The sequence below is a fragment of the Chiloscyllium punctatum genome, chromosome 38 (genome assembly GCF_047496795.1).
Source record: "Chiloscyllium punctatum isolate Juve2018m chromosome 38, sChiPun1.3, whole genome shotgun sequence".
Classification (NCBI taxonomy): Eukaryota; Metazoa; Chordata; class Chondrichthyes; order Orectolobiformes; family Hemiscylliidae; genus Chiloscyllium; species Chiloscyllium punctatum.
In genome coordinates, this window is record NC_092776.1 from 68660987 (window position 1) to 68676317 (window position 15331).

Genomic DNA, 15331 nt, shown 5'->3' on the forward strand with positions numbered 1-15331 from the left:
GGTGACGGTGATGTTGTGAGTGTGACGGGGTCAGGGTGATGGTGATGGGGTAAGTGTGAGTTGGTCAGGGTGACTGTGACGGAGTGAGTGTGAGGGGGTCAGGATGACTGCCATGGAGTGAATGTGAGGTGACAGGGTGACAGTGATTTAATGAGTGTGAGGGGGTCAGCGTACAGTGTTGGAGTGAGTGTGAGGGGGTCAGGGTGACTGTGACGGTTGAGTACGAGGGGGTCATTGTGACGTTGATGGAGGGAGTGTGAGGGGGTCAGGGTGATGGTGTTGGAGTGAGTGTGAGGTGGTCAGGATGACTGTGATGGAGTGAGTGTGAGGGGGTCAGGGTGACGGAGATGGAGTGAGTGTGAGGGGGTCATTGTGACTGTCATGGAGAGCGTGACTGGGTCAGTGTGACAACGACGGATTGATTGTGAGGGCCTCAGGGTGATGGTGATGGGGGTGAGTGTGAGGGGGCAGGATGATCGTGACGGAATGATTGTGAGGGGGTCAGGGTGATGTTCATGTCGTGGGTGTGAGGGGGTCACGGTGACGGAGATGGAGTGAGTGAGATGTGGTCAGTGTGACAGTGACCGAGTGAGTGTGACAGGGTCAGGGTGATGTTGATGGAGTGCGTGTGCGGGGTTCATTGTGACGGTGATGGAGTGAGTGTGAGGGATCAGGGTGACGGAGATCGAGTGAGTGTGAGGGGGTTAGGCTGACGGAGATGGAGTGAGTGTGAGGGGGTCATTGTGACTGTCATGGAGAGCGTGAGTGGGTCAGTGTGACAATGACGGATTGATTGTGAGGGCCTCAGGGTGATGGTGATGGGGGTAACTGTGAGGGGGCAGGGTGATGGTTATGGAGTGATTGTGAGTGGGTCAGTGTGACGATGTTGGAGTACGTGTGAGGGGATAAGGGTGTCTGTGATGGAGTGAATGTGAGGTGGTCAGTGTGAGGATGATGGAGTGAGTGTGAGGGGGTGAGGGTGATGCTGATAGAGTGAGCATGAGTGTGTTAGAGTGTCTGTGATGGACTGAGTGCGAGAGGATCAGGAGTGATGGAGTGAGTGTGTAGGGTCAGGTTGAGGGTGATGGAGTGAGTGTGAGACAGTCAGGGTCAGGGTGATGGAGTGAGTGTGATGGGTTCAGGGTGACGGTGATGGAGTGAGTGTGAGGGGATCAGTGTGATGGTGTTGGAGTGAGTGTGAGTTGGTTAGGGTGACTGTGATGGAGCGAGTGTGAGGGACTCAGGAAGACCATGAAGGAGTGTGTGTAAGCACATCAGGGTGGCGGTGATAGAGTGAGTGTGAAGTGGTCTTGGAGACGGTGATGGAGTGAGTGTAAGTGGTCAGTGTGATAGTGATGGAGTGAGTGTGAGGGGGTGAGGGTGACAGTGATGGAGTTAATGTGAGGGGGTCAGTGTGACGTTAATGGAGTGAGTGTGAGTGAGTCAGGGTGATTGTGATGGAGTGACTGTGAGAGGGTCAGGGTGACAGTGATTTAGTGAGTGTGAGGGGGTCAGGGTGACAGTCATGGAGTAAGTGTGAAGGGGTCCGGGTAACGGAGATAGTGTGAGTGTGAGGGGATCAGAGTAACGGTGATAGAGTGAGTGTGAGGGGGCGATGGTGACGGTGATGGAGTGAGTGTGAGGGGCATAGGGTGACAGGGATGGAGTGCGTGTGAGGGGGTCAGGATGTTAGTGATGGCGTGAGTGTGGAGGGGTCAGTGTGACGGTAATGTAGTGAATGTGAGGGGGTGAGGGTGATAGTGATGGAGTGATTGTGAGGGGGTCAGGTTGACGGTGATGGATTGATTGTGAGGGGGTCAGGGTGACAGTCATGGAGTGAGTGTGAGGGGGTCAGGGTGACAGTCATGCAGTGAGTGTGAGGGTGTCCGGGTGACAGAGATGGTGTGAGTGTGGAGTGTCAGGATGACAGTGATGGAGTGTGTGTGAGGGGGTCAGGTTGACGGTAGTAGAGTGAGTGTGAGGGGTGTCAGTGTGACAATGATGGAATGAGTGTGAGGGGATGAGGGTAACAGTGATAGAGTGATTCTGAGGGGGTCAGGGTGACGGTGATGGAGTGATTTTGAGGGGGTCAGGTGATGGCGATGGAGTGAGTGTGAGGGGGTCATGGTGACAGAGACGGATTGAACGTGAGTGGGTCGGGGTGATGGGGACGGAGTGAGTGTGAGGGGTCCAGGTGATGTAAATGGAGTGAATGGGTCAGGGTGACAGTGATAGAGGGAGTGTGAGGGTAAGTGTGAGGGTGATTGAGTGAGTGTGAGGGAGTCAGCGTGATTGTGACGGGGTGAGTGTGAGGTGATCAGTGTGACGGTGAAGGAGTGAGACTGAGGATTTCAGGGTGAGGGTGATGTAGTGAGTGTGAGGGGGTCAGGGTGAGTGTGATGGAGTGAGTGTGAGGAATCAGAGTGACAGTGATGGAGTGAGTGTGAGGGGATCTGGGTGACGGTGATGGAGTGATTATGAGGGGGTCAGGGTAAGGGTGATGGAGTGAGTGTGAGGGGGTCAGGGTGACAGTAATCGAGTTGTGTGAGTGGTTCAGGGTGACAGTGATGGAGTGAGAGTGAGAGTTTCAAGGTGATGGTGATGGAGTGAGTGTGAGGCAGTCGGGGTGAGGGTGATGGAGTGCGCATGATGGGGACAAGATGATAGTGATGGTGTGAGTGTGAGGGGGTCAAGGTGACTGTGATGGTGTGAGTGAGTGTGTCAGGGTGACTGCTATGGAATAATTGTGAGGGTGTCAGGGTGACAGTGACGGAGTGAGTGCGAGGGGTTCAGGGTGATGGTGATGGAGTGAGTGTGCAGGGGCTCAGGGTGACAGTGATGGAGTGATTGTGAGTGGGTCAGGGTGACAGTGACGGAGTGAATGTGAGTGGGCAGAGTGATGGTTATGGAGTGAGTGTGAGGGTGACAGGGTGACAGTGACGGAGTGAGTGTGAGTGGGCAGAGTGATGGTTATGGAGTGAGTGTGAGGGGGTCAGGGTGACTGCGATGGAGTGAGTGTGAGGTTGTCAGAGTGAGGATGATGGAGTGAGTGTGAGGGGGTCAGGGTGATGCTGATGGAGTGAGCGTGAGTGTGTCAGAGTTACTGTGATGGAGTGATTGAAAGAGGATCAGGAGTGATGGAGGGAGTGTGATGGGGTCATGTTGAAGGTGATGGAGTGAGTGTGAGGGGGTAAGTGTGACTTTGATTTACTAAGTGAGTGGCTCAGTGTGACCGTGATGGAGTGATTGCGATGGGCTCAGGGTGATGGTGATGGAGTGAGTGTGAGTGGGCAGGGGAATGGTGACAGAGTGAGTGTGAGGGGGTCAGGGTGACGGTGATGTAGTGAGTGTGACGGGGTCAGGGTGATGGTGATGGGGTGAGTGTGAGTGGGTCAGGGTGACTCACGGAGTGAGTGTGAGGGGGTCAGGATGACTGCCATGGAGTGAATGTGAGGTCACAGGGTGACAGTGATTTAATGAGTGTGAGGGGGTCAGCGTACAGTGGAGTGAGTGTGAGGGGGTCAGGGTGATGATGTTGGAGTGAGTGTGAGGTGGTCAGGATGACTGTGATGGAGTGAGTTTGAGGGGATCGGGGTGATGGTGATGGAGTGAGTGTGAGGGGGTCAGGATGACGGTCAGGGTTTGAGGGTGAGGGGGTCAGGGTGCTGGTGATGGAGTGAGTGTGAGGGCGTCAGAGCGACGGTGATGGAGTGAGTGTGATGGGGTCAGGGTGACAGTGATGGAGTGCGTGTGAGGGGGTCAGGGTGATGGTGATGGAGTGAGAGTGAGGGGGTCACTTTATTTGGTGACGGAGTGCGTGTGAGGGAGTCAGGGTTATAGTGATGCAGTAAATGTAAGGGGGTCAGAGAGATAGTGTTGCAGTCAGTGTGAGGAGGTCAGTGGCGATAGTAAGTATGAGTGGTCTAGGTGACTTTAATGCAGTGAGTGTGAGGGGTTCAGGCTGATTGTGACACAGTTAGTCTGAGGGGGTCAGAGTGACAGTGATGCAGTCAGTATGAGGGAGAGAAGCTGGTATTGACGCAGTGACTGTGACGGTGTTAGGTTGATCATGATGCCGTAAGTGTGAGGGGGGATCAGTCTATAATGACGCAGTAAGTGTGAGGGGTCAGGGTGGTAATGACACACTGTGAGGGGATCAGGGTGACAGTGATGCAGTAATTGTGAAGGGGTCATTGTGATAGTGATGCAGTAAGTGCGAGGGGTCAGTCTGGAGTGATGCAGTAAGTGTGAGGTGGTCAGGGAGACAGTGACAGACTAAATGTGAGGGGTCAGGGTGATAGTGACGCTGTAAGTGTGAGGGGGTCAGGGTGACAGTGACGCAGTGTGTGTGTGTCCAGCTCATAGTGACGTAATAAGTGTGAGTGCGTCAGGGTGGTATTGAAGGAATAATTGTGAGGGGTCAGGGTGACAATGACACGGTTATTGCGCGGGAGTCTGGCTCATACTGACGCAGAAACATAAGGAGGTCAGGCTGATCGTGAAGGGGGATCAAGGTGACAGTGACAGATTAATTGTGTAGGGCTCAGGCTCACAGTGATGCAGTTAATGTGAGGGGGTCAAGGTGACAGTGACACAGTAAGTGGGAGGTGGTCACGGTGACAGGGACGCAGTTATGGTGTGAGTGTCAGGGTGACAATGACACAGTAAATGGGAGGGTGTCACGGTGATTGTGACGCAGCATGTGTGAGGGGTCACAGTGACAGTAACACAACAAGTGTGAGAGTGAGAGGCTGGTAGTGACATAGTAAGTATGATGGGGTCAGGGTGGCAGTGACGCAGTAAGTGTGAGGGGGTCAGGGTGATATTGATGCAGTAAGTGTGATGGGATCAGGGTGACAGTGACGCAGTAAGTATGAAGGGATCAAGGTGACAGTGACTCAGTAAGTGTGAGAATGTCAGGGTGATAGTGATGCAGTAGATGTGAGGGGGTCAGGGTGAAAGTGATGCAGTAAATTTGAGGGGTTCAGGTTGATATTGATGCAGTAAATGTGATGGAGTCAGGATGGCAGTGACGCAGTAAGTGTGAGAGGGTCAGGGTGACAGTGATGCAGTAAGTGTGAGTGGGTCAGGCTGATACTGTCGGGATAATTGTGAGGGATCAAGTTGACAGTGATGCAGTAAGTGTGAGGGTGTCACGATGACAGTGACGCAGTTAGTGTAAGAGAGAGAGGCTGGTAGAGACACTGCAAGTACGATTGGGTTCAGGGTGGCAGTGACGCTGTAAGTGTGAGGGTGTCAGGCTCATAGTGACGTAATAAGTGTGAGCGGGTCAGGGTGATACTGACGGAATAATCGTGAGGGTTCAGGGTGACAATGACACGGTTATTGTGAGGGTGTCTGGCTCATAGTGACGCAGCAATATAAGGGGATCAGGCTGATAGTGAAGGGGAATCAATTTGATAGTGACAGATTATGTAGGGTTCAGGGTGACAGTGACGCATTAACTGTGAAGGTGTCACAGTGACAGTGACGCAGTAAGTGTGAGGGGGTCAGGGTGACAGTGATACAGTAAGTGGGAGGGGGTCACGGTGACAGGGATGCAGTTATGGTGAGAGTGTCAGGGTGACAATGACACAGTAACTGGGAGGGTGTCATGGTGATAGTGACGCAGTATGTGTGAGGGGCCACAGTGACAGTAACACAGTAAGTGTGAGAGGGAGAGGCTGGTAGTGACACAGAAAGTACGATGGGTTCAGGGTGACAGTGACATAGTAAATGTGATGGGGTCAGAGTGATAGTGACACAGTAAGTATGAGGGGGGTCAGGATGCTAGTGATGCAGTAAGTGTGATGGGGTCAGGGTGATATTGACACATTATGTGTGCAGGGCTCAGGTTGATAGTGCCACAGTAAGTGTAAGAGGGTCTGGGTGACAGTGATGCAGTAAGTGTGAGTGGGTCAGGCTGATACTGTCGGGATAATTGTGAGGGATCAAGTTGACAGTGATGCAGTAAGTGTGAGCGTGTCACGATGACAGTGACGCAGTTAATGTAAGAGAGAGAGGCTGGTAGAGACACTGCAAGTACGATTGGGTTCAGGGTGGCAGTGACGTTGTAAGTGTGAGGGTGTCAGGCTCATAGTGACGTAATAAGTGTGAGCGGGTCAGGGTGATACTGACGGAATAATCGTGAGGGTTCAGGGTGACAATGACACGGTTATTGTGAGGGTGTCTGGCTCATAGTGACGCAGCAATATAAGGGGATCAGGCTGATAGTGAAGGGGAATCAATTTGATAGTGACAGATTATGTAGGGTTCAGGGTGACAGTGACGCATTAACTGTGAAGGTGTCACAGTGACAGTGACGCAGTAAGTGTGAGGGGGTCAGGGTGACAGTGATACAGTAAGTGGGAGGGGGTCACGGTGACAGGGATGCAGTTATGGTGAGAGTGTCAGGGTGACAATGACACAGTAACTGGGAGGGTGTCATGGTGATAGTGACGCAGTATGTGTGAGGGGCCACAGTGACAGTAACACAGTAAGTGTGAGAGGGAGAGGCTGGTAGTGACACAGAAAGTACGATGGGTTCAGGGTGACAGTGACGTAGTAAATGTGATGGGGTCAGAGTGATAGTGACACAGTAAGTATGAGGGGGGTCAGGATGCTAGTGATGCAGTAAGTGTGATGGGGTCAGGGTGATATTGACACATTATGTGTGCAGGGCTCAGGTTGATAGTGCCACAGTAAGTGTAAGAGGGTCCGGGAGATAGTGACGCAGTAATTGTGAGGGGGTAGGGTGATAATGACACTGTAAGTGTGAGGGGGTCGGGGTGATAGTGAACAGTCAGTTTGAGGGGATCAGGCTGATAGTGATGCAGTAATTGTGAGGGGGTCAGGGTGACAGTGAACAGTAAGTGTGAGGGGATCAGGCTGATTTTGATGCAGTAATTGTGAGGGGGTCAGGGTGACAGTGACGCAGTAAGCACGAAGGGATCAAGGTGACAGTGACGCAGTAAGTGTGAGGGAGCCAGGGTGATAGTGATGCAGTAAGTGAGAGAGCTCAGAATGACGGTGACACAGTAAGTGAAGAGTACAGGGTGACAGTGACGCTGTAAGTGTGAGGGTGTCAGGGTGATAATGATGCAGTAAGTGTGATGGGGTAGAGGTTATAGTGACACAGTAAGTGTGAGGGTGTCAGGGTGACAATGACACAGTAAGTGTGAGGAGGTCAGGGCGATAGTGACACAGTAAGTGTGTGGGGATCAGGGTGACAGGGACACAGTGAGTTTGAGGGAGACAGGCTGGTACTGACGCAGTAAGTATGAGAGGTATTGGCTAGTAATGACGCAGTAAGCATGATTGTGCCAGGGTGATAGTGATGCAGTAAGTGTGAAGTGCTCAGTGTGACTGTGGTGCAGGAAGTGTCAGGGTGTTAGGCTGATAGCGACGCAGAAAAGTGTGAGGTGGTCAGGGGGACAGTGAAACAGTAAGTGTGATTGTACCAGGGTGACAGTCACGCAATACGTGTGAGGGGGTCAGTGTGACAGTGACACAGTAAGTCTGAGGGGGTAAGGGTGACAGGGACACAGTAAGTTTGAGGGAGTCAGGCTGTTAGTGATGCAGTAAGTGTGAATGTGCCAGTGTGAGAGAGTCGCACTAAATGTGAGGGGGTCAGTGTGACAGTGATGCAGTAAGCGTGAGTGGTCAGGGTGACTGTGATTCAGTAAGTGTGAGGTGAAGAGGCTAGTAGTGACACAGGAAGTGTGATGCGGCCAGGGTGATAGTGATGCAGTAACTGTGAGGGTGTCAGGCTGGTCTTGACACAGTAAGTGTGAGTGGTTCAGGATGATAGTGACACAGTAAGTGTGATGGGTCAGGGTGACAGTGACATAGTAATTGTGAGGGAGTGGGGGTGAAAGAGATGCAGTAAGTGTGAGGGAGTCAGAATGATAGTGAGCAGTAAGTGCGAGGGTGTCAGGGTGACAGTGACGTAGTAAATGTGTGCTGTTAGGGTGATAGTGACACAGTGAATGTGAGGCGGTCAGGATGACAGTGATGCAGTAAGTGTGAGTGGGTCAGGCTGACAGTAACGTGGTAAGTGTGAGGGGGTCAGGGTGACAGTGACATAGTAATTGTGAGGGAGTCGGGGTGAAAGAGATGCAGTAAGTGTGAGGGGGTCAGAGTGATAGTGAGCAGTAAGTGTGAGGGTGTCCGAATACAGTGACGTAGTAATTGTGTGCTGTCAGGGTAATAGTGACGCAGTGAATGTGAGGCGGTCAGGGTGACAATAACGCAGTAAGTGTGAGGGGGTCAGGGTGAAAGTGAAACAGTAAGTGTGAAGGGTTCAGGGTAACAGTGACGCAGTCAGTGTGAGGGGGTCATGGTGACAGTGATGCAGTCAATGTGAGGGGAGTCTGGGTGACAGTAATGCAGTAATTGTGCGGGGGTCAGGCAATAGTGATGCAGTAAGTGTGAGGGTGTCAGGGTGACAGTGACGCAGTAAGTGTGAGAAGGTCAGGGTGACAGTTACGCAGTAAGTGTGAGGGGGTCAGGGTGATAGTGACGCAATAGGTGTGAGGGCATCAGGGTGTCAGTGACGCTGAAAGTGTGAGTGGGTGACAGAGATGCAGTAAGTGTGAGTGTGTCAGGGTAATAGTGATGCAGGAAGTGTGAGGGTTACTGTGACGCAGTAAGTGTGATGTGGTCAGGGTGAAAGCGACACAGTAAGTTTGAGGGAGTCAGGCTGGTAGTGACACAGTAAGTGTGACTGTGCCAGGATGATAGTGACGCAGTGAATGTGAGTGGGTCAGGGTGACAGTGATGCTGAAAGTATGGGGGGGTCAGGGTGACAGTGAAACAGTAAGTGTGAGGGGGTCAGGGTGACAGTGACGCAGTCAGTGTGAGGGGGTCAGTGTGACAGTGACACAGTAAGTGTGAGGGCTCAGGGTGATAGTGACCCAGGAACTGTGAGGGGGTCAGGGTGACAGTGACACAATAAGTGTGAGGGGTTGAGGATGATAGTGACGCAGAAACTGTGAGGGGGTCAGTTTGATAATGATGTAGTAATTGTGAGGGAGTCAGGGTGATAGTGATGCAGTAAGTGTGAGGGGGCCAGGGTGATAGTAAGCAGTAAGTGTGAGGGGTCATGGTGACAGTGACGTAGTAATTGTGAGGATTTAGGGTGATAGTGACGCAGTGAATGTGAGGGGGTCAGGGTGACAGTGACGCAGTAAGTGTGAGTGGGTCAGAGTGAGAGTGACGCAGTAAGTGTGAGGGGATCAGGGTGATAGTGATGCAATAAGTGCGAGGGGGTCAGGGTGACAATGATGCAGAAAGTGTGAGGGGGTGAGGGTGACAGTGATGCAGTAAGTGTGAGGGGGTCAGAGTAATTGTGATGCAGGAAGTGTGAGGGTGACAGTGATGCAGTAAGTGTGAGGGTGTCAGGGTGACAGCGACACAGTAAGTGTGAGTGGGTCAGGTTGCCAGGGACACAGTAAGTTTGAGGGAGTCAGGCTGGTAGTGACAAAGTAAGTGTGATTGTGCCAGGATGATAGTGACGCAGTGAATGTGAGGGCGTTAGGGTGACAGTGACGCAGTAAGTGTGAGTGGGTTAGGGTGATAGTGATGCAGTAAGTGTGAGGGGGTCAGGCTGATAGTGACACAGTAAGTGTGAGGGGGTCAGGCTGACAGTGATACAGTCAGTGTGAGGGGTTCAGTGTGATAGTGACACAGTAGGTGTGATTGGGTGAGGGTGACAGTGAAACAATAAGTATGAGGGGGTCAGGATGATAGTGACGCAGTATGTGTGACAAGGTCAGGGTGGCAGTGACACAGTAAGTGTGAGGGGCTCAGGGTGATAGTGACAAAGTAAGTGTGAGGTGGTCAGGGTGACTGTGATGCAGTAACTGTAAGGGGGTCAGGGTGACAGTGACACAATAAGTGTGAGGGGTTGAGGATGATAGTGATGCAGGAACTGTGAGGCAGTCAGGGTGATAGTATCGCAGAAATTGTGAGGGGTCCAGGGTGATTGTGACGCATTAACTGGGATCAGGGTGATAGCGACGCACTAAGTGTAAGGGGGTCAGGGTGACAGTAACACAGTAAGTCTGAGGGGTAAGGGTGACAGGGACACAGTGAGTTTGAGTGAGTCAGGCTCGTAGTGATGCAGTCAGTGTGAATGTGCCAGGGTGATAGCGTCGCACTGAATATGAGGGGGTCAGTGTGACAGTGAAGCAGTAAGTGTGAGGGGGTCAGGGTGAGTGTGATTCAGTAAGTGTGCGGTGAAGAGGCCAATAGGGACACAGTAAGCGTGATAGGGCCAGGGTGATAGTGATGCAGTAAGTGTGAGGGGGTCAGGCTGGTATTGACACAGTAAGTGTGAGTGGATCAGGATGATCGTGACGCAGAAAGTGTGAGGGGGTCAGGGGACAGTGACACAGTAAGTGTGATTGTGCAGGGTGATAGTGACACAGTAACTGTGAGGGGGGTCAGGGTGATAGTGATGCAGTAATTGTGATGGGTTCAGGGTGATAGTGATGCAGTAAGTGTGAGGGAACGAGGCTAGTAGAGATGCAGTAGGTGTAAGGGGCTCAGTCTGATAGTGATGCAGGAAGTATGATTGTGTCCATCTCGTAATGAAGCTGTAAGTGTAAGTGGATCAGGATGATAGTGATGCAAAAGTTTGAGTTTGTCAGGGTGACAGTGACGCAGTAATTTTGAGGGGGTCAGTGTGACAGTGACGCAGTAAGTGTCGGGATGTTGGGGCGACACTGATGCAACAAGTCTGAGGGGGTCAGGGGGACAGTGACACAGTAAGTGTGATTGTGCCAGGGTGATAGTGACAGAGTAAGCGTGAGGGGGTCAGGGTGATAGTGATGCAGTAATTGTGATGAGGTCAGGGTGATAGTGATGCACTAAGTGTCAGGGAACGAGGCTAGTAGTGATGCAGTAGGTGTAAGGGGCTCAGTCTGATAGTGATGCAGTCAGTATGAGTGTGTCCATCTCGTAGTGAAGCTGTAAGTCTGAGGGGTCAGTAATGATAGTGACGCAGTAACTCTGAGGGATCAGGCTGACAATGATGCAATAATTGAGAGTCAGTCAGGATGATAGTGTCGCAGGAACTGTGTGGTGGTCAGGATGATAGTGACGCAGGAACTATGAAGGGGTCAGGATGACAGTGATGCAGGAACTGTGAGGGGGTCAGGATGCTAGTGACGCAGGAACTGTGAGGGGGTCAGAATGATAGTGATGCAGGAACTGTGAGGGGGTCAGGATGATAGTGACGAAGTAAGTGTGACAGGGTCAGGGTGACAGTGTCAAAGTAAGTGTGAGGGGGTCAAAATGATAGTGTCGCAGAAACTGTGAGGGGCTAAGTGTGATAGTGACGCAGTAAGTGTGAGGCGCTCAGGGTGATAGTGACGCCATAAGTGTGAGGGGGTCAGGGTGACTGTGATTCAGTAAGTGTGAGGTGAAGTGGCTAGTAATGACAAAGTAAGTGTGATGGGGCCAGCGTGATAGTAATGCAGTAAGTGTGAGGTGGTCAGGCTGGTATTGACAGAGTAAGTGTGAATGGATCAGGATGATAGTGACGCAGTAAGTTTGAGGGGGTCAGGGTGACAGTGATGCAGTAATTGTGAGGGGCTCAGGGTTATAGTGACGCCGTAAGTGTGAAGGAGTTAGGGTGATAGTGATGCAGTAAATGTGAGGTGGTCAGGCTGGTATTGACACAGTAAGTGTGAGTGGATCAGGATTATAGTGAGGCAGAAAGTGTGAGGGGGTCAGGGGACAGTGATACAGTAAGTTTGAGGGGGTCAGGGTGACAGTGACGCAGTAATTGTGAGGGGGTCAGTGTGACAGTGACGCAGTAAGTGTCGGGATGTTAGGGCGACACGGACGCAGAAAGTGTGAGGGAGTCAGAGGGACAGTGACACAGTAAGTGTGATTGTGCCAGGGTGATAGTGACACAGTAAGCGTGAGGGGGTCAGGGTGATAGTGATGCAGTAATTGTGATGAGGTCAGGGTGATAGTGATGCACTAAGTGTCAGGGAACGAGGCTAGTAGTGATGCAGTCGGTTTAAGGGGCTCAGTCTGATAGTGATGCAGTCAGTATGAGTGTGTCCATCTCGTAGTGAAGCTGTAAGTGTGAGGGGTCAGTAATAATAGTGATGCAGTAACTCTGAGGGATCAGGTTGACAATGATGCAATAATTGAGAGTCAGTCACGTTGATAGTGTTGCAGGAACTGTGAGGTGGTCAGGATGATAGTGTCGCAGGAACTGTGAGGGGGTCAGGATGATAGTGACGCAGGAACTGTGAGGGGGTCAGGATGATTGTGACGCAGTAAGTGTGATAGGGTCAGGGTGACAGTGACAAAGTAAATGTGAGGGGGTCAGAGTGATAGTGTCGCAGTAACTGTGCGGCGCTAAGTGTGATAGTGAGGCAGTATGTATGAGGAGCTCAAGGTTATAGTGACGCCGTAAGTGTAATGGGGTCAGGGTGATAGTGATGCAGTAATTGTGAGGGGGTCAAGGCTGGTATTGACACAGTAAGTGTGGGTGTGTCTGGGTGTGAGTGACGCAGGAAGTGTGAGTGGGTCAGGGTGACAGTGACGTAATAATTGGGAGGGTTCAGGGTGATAGTGATGCAGTAAGTGTGATTGGATCAGAGTGACAGTGACGCAATAAGTGTGAGGGGGTCAGTTTGACAGTGAAACAGTTAGTGCGAGGGGGTCAGGGTGACAGTGACGCAGTCAGTGTGAGTGGGTCAGGGTTACAGTGACACAGTAAGTGTGAAGGGCTCAGGGGACAGTGACGCAGTAAGTGTGGGGGTCAGGCTGGTATTGACCCAGTAAGTCTGAGGGGGTTTGGGTGACAGTGACATAGTTAGTGTGAGGTGTTCAGGGTAACAGTGATGTCGTCAGTGTGATTGTGCCAGGTTGATCCTGATACAATATGTGTGAGGGGGAGAGGCTGGTACTGATGCAGTAAGTGTAATTGGCTCTATCTGATAGTGATGCAGTAGGTGTGAGTGTGTCCAGCGAATCGTGAAGCTGCAAGTGTGAGGGGCTCAGAGTGATAATGACGCAGCACATATGAGGGGGCCAGAATGAGAGTGACGCACTAAGTGTGAGGGGGTCAGGTTGACAGTGACACAGTAAGTGTGAGGGGGTCAGACTAGTTTTGACACAGTAAGTGTGACGGGGTCAGGGTAACAGTGACGCGGTCAGTTTGATTGTGCCAGGGTGATAGTGATGCAGTAAGTGGAAGGGGGAGAGGCTGGTAGTGATGCAGTAAGTGCAAGTGGCTCTATCTGATAGTGATGCAATAGGGCTGAGTGTGTCCAGCATGTAGTGAAGCTCTAAGTATGAGGGGGTCAGTATGACACTCACGCAGTAGGTGTGACGGGGCCAGGGTGACAGTGGCGCAGTAAGTGTGAGGGGTTCAGGGTGATACTGACGCAATAAGTGTGAGTGGGTCATGGTGATAGTACGCAGCATGTTTGTGGGGGCAGGATGATAGTGATGCAGTAAGTGTGAGGGGGTCAGGGTGATAATGACGCACAACTGTGAGGGGGCCAGAATGACAGTAACGCAGTAATTTTGGGGGGTGTCAGACTGGTATTGACACAGTAAGTCTGAGGGGGTCAGGGTGACAGTGTCAAAGTAAGTGTGAGGGGGTCAAAATGATAGTGTCGCAGAAACTGTGAGGGGCTAAGTGTGATAGTGACGCAGTAAGTGTGAGGCGCTCAGGGTGATAGTGACGCCATAAGTGTGAGGGGGTCAGGGTGACTGTGATTCAGTAAGTGTGAGGTGAAGTGGCTAGTAATGACAAAGTAAGTGTGATGGGGCCAGCGTGATAGTAATGCAGTATGTGTGAGGTGGTCAGGCTGGTATTGACAGAGTAAGTGTGAATGGATCAGGATGATAGTGACGCAGTAAGTTTGAGGGGGTCAGGGTGACAGTGATGCAGTAATTGTGAGGGGCTCAGGGTTATAGTGACGCCGTAAGTGTGAAGGAGTTAGGGTGATAGTGATGCAGTAAATGTGAGGTGGTCAGGCTGGTATTGACACAGTAAGTGTGAGTGGATCAGGATTATAGTGAGGCAGAAAGTGTGAGGGGGTCAGGGGACAGTGATACAGTAAGTTTGAGGGGGTCAGGGTGACAGTGACGCAGTAATTATGAGGGGGTCAGTGTGACAGTGACGCAGTAAGTGTCGGGATGTTAGGGCGACACGGACACAGAAAGTGTGAGGGAGTCAGAGGGACAGTGACACAGTAAGTGTGATTGTGCCAGGGTGATAGTGACACAGTAAGCGTGAGGGGATCAGGGTGATAGTGATGCAGTAATTGTGATGAGGTCAGGGTGATAGTGATGCACTAAGTGTCAGGGAACGAGGCTAGTAGTGATGCAGTCGGTTTAAGGGGCTCAGTCTGATAGTGATGCAGTCAGTATGAGTGTGTCCATCTCGTAGTGAAGCTGTAAGTGTGAGGGGTCAGTAATAATAGTGATGCAGTAACTCTGAGGGATCAGGTTGACAATGATGCAATAATTGAGAGTCAGTCACGTTGATAGTGTCGCAGGAACTGTGAGGTGGTCAGGATGATAGTGTCGCAGGAACTGTGAGGGGGTCAGGATGATAGTGACGCAGGAACTGTGAGGGGGTCAGGATGATTGTGACGCAGTAAGTGTGATAGGGTCAGGGTGACAGTGACAAAGTAAATGTGAGGGGGTCAGAGTGATAGTGTCGCAGTAACTGTGCGGCGCTAAGTGTGATAGTGAGGCAGTACGTATGAGGAGCTCAAGGTTATAGTGACGCCGTAAGTGTAATGGGGTCAGGGTGATAGTGATGCAGTAATTGTGAGGGGGTCAAGGCTTGTATTGACACAGTAAGTGTGGGTGTGTCTGGGTGTGAGTGACGCAGGAAGTGTGAGTGGGTCAGGGTGACAGTGACGTAATAATTGGGAGGGTTCAGGGTGATAGTGATGCAGTAAGTGTGATTGGATCAGAGTGACAGTGACGCAGTAAGTGTGAGGGGGTCAGTTTGACAGTGAAACAGTTAGTGCGAGGGGGTCAGGGTGACAGTGACACAGTAAGTGTGAAGGGCTCAGGGGACAGTGACGCGGTAAGTGTGGGGGTCAGGCTGGTATTGATCCAGTAAGTCTGAGGGGGTTTGGGTGACAGTGACATAGTTAGTGTGAGGTTTTCAGGGTAACAGTGATGTCGTCAGTGTGATTGTGCCAGGTTGATCCTGATACAATATGTGTGAGGGGGAGAGGCTGGTACTGATGCAGTAAGTGTAATGGGCTCTATCTGATAGTGATGCAGTAGGTGTGAGTGTGTCCAGCGAATCGTGAAGCTGCAAGTGTGAGGGGCTCAG